Source organism: Pteropus alecto, unplaced genomic scaffold (assembly GCF_000325575.1).
Source record: "Pteropus alecto unplaced genomic scaffold, ASM32557v1 scaffold8, whole genome shotgun sequence".
NCBI classification, from domain to species: domain Eukaryota; kingdom Metazoa; phylum Chordata; class Mammalia; order Chiroptera; family Pteropodidae; genus Pteropus; species Pteropus alecto.
In genome coordinates this window covers 15,959,870-15,961,656 of record NW_006494609.1, presented here as the reverse complement: position 1 = coordinate 15,961,656, position 1,787 = coordinate 15,959,870, and positions in this window count along the sequence as shown.

Below are 1,787 nucleotides of genomic sequence, written 5' to 3'. Positions count from 1 at the left end.
TAGTCTCCTGGCCCCTCCCCCTCTTCCCTTCCAGCAGCTGTGCCGGCCGCCGCTCTCCTTGGACTTTTCAGCCTCCTGCGCCGTTACTTCCTGCTCTTCCTCTGGCCCCAGGGTGCCTTTCCCTCCATCTGACAAGTCTGTCTGAAAGTGCCGTTCCTTCCTTGTAATATAGGGAGGAGGCAAGAGAATTAAAATAATTCATAAAGCCACATTCAGAGATTGCAATGTGCCGATCAGCCCGCCGGGAGGATGCTCAGAGCAAAGACACCTGAAGAACACAGACTTCTGCTGGATTACTAACAACCCATTCCCCACACCTGTGAAGGGGAAACAGGAACCAAGGGTCATTCCCTATGGCTAAAACCCTGGGAAACCGAAGGATTAAGGGCTGGGAAATGCCAGCATGCTCTTCACTCTACGTAATCTTAGCTTTTCACGCTACATACTATTCCCCTTCCGCACTGTATGTCCATATCAAAGTCTTTTACACTATAACTCCCAGATTCTAAAAAATGATGCATAAACGGTTCCCTAAACACTCAGCTCCCTAACTCGCTGTCTCTCCACATCTCTCTTGGTCCCTCTCACTCTGCCTCTGAGAGACCATGCTCTCTGTCTCTGGAGTGTTCCCCCTTTTCTAATAAACTTTCCTTTTGACTCTAACTTTGGCGCGTGTGTTGAATTCTTTCTACACTCTCCACCAAAGGACCCTCTTCTCTCGGTGCAGGCTTGGTCTCCCGTCACTTGTGGAAATGCGCCCTGTCCTGCATCACTTGAACTTCCTTAACTTCCTCCTCTCTCCTGTCTGTCTGCATTTTCTTTACATCTCTTACACCATGGTGGGAGGAGAGGGTCATCTCAGCTCCTGGAGGGCAAAGGGCTGCCTTATTTGCCTTTGTTTCCCTTGGTGGGGAGGTACTGAGGATGGGTTTGCTAAAGGCACGTAAGAGTAACGCTACCCACGTCCATGCAATGGAATATCATGCAGCAGTACACAGGAATGGAGCACTGATACATGCTGCAACATTAACCATGTGAGAGAAGCCCATCACAAAAGACTGCACGTGATTCCATTGATATCTAGTGTCCCGAATAAGCAAATCTATAAAAACGAAGTAGGTGAGCGTTAAAAGGGAATGGGGAGATAGTGACTGCTAATGGATATGAGGATGCCTTTCGAGGTGATGAAAGTGTTCTAAAATTGATTGTGGTGGTGATTGTACAAATCTGAATATATAAAAACCATCGAATTGTACACATAAATGTAATTACGTGGCTTGCTCATTATATTTCAAGAAAGCTGTGTTTTAAAAAGCTACATAGCTAGACGACTGTTTAGATAGCTAGAGAGACAGTGAAGAGAAAAAGTGACACTAAATGCAACACTTAGACCGGTCTTCAGTAGTGAAATCTGATTTAACGACAATTGATGCCTTTGAAGTCTGAAGTTGAATGGGATAAATGGTGAGATACTGGCAAATTGGGTTATGTCTGTGACAAATTCAAGGGCGACACGCGTGTTTCTAATACGCTGATTTCTTTTTAGCAGCATGAACAGATTTTCTTTCTCAGAAAGGTTGTCCTGGTATGACTTTAGGTTAAATTGTTTTGTCCTACAGATTTTTAGTGTTCTAGGTTTTAAGTAACAAGTACAGTAAAGTTACTTCATGTTTTATCACTAATGCTCAACAATGGGCAACCCCCAGGGCTGGCTGATAAAGAAATGCAAATACTGAAAACTAGAATTTTTAAAGAGAGAGTATCTTAAAAGGCCTCAAAATACAAAT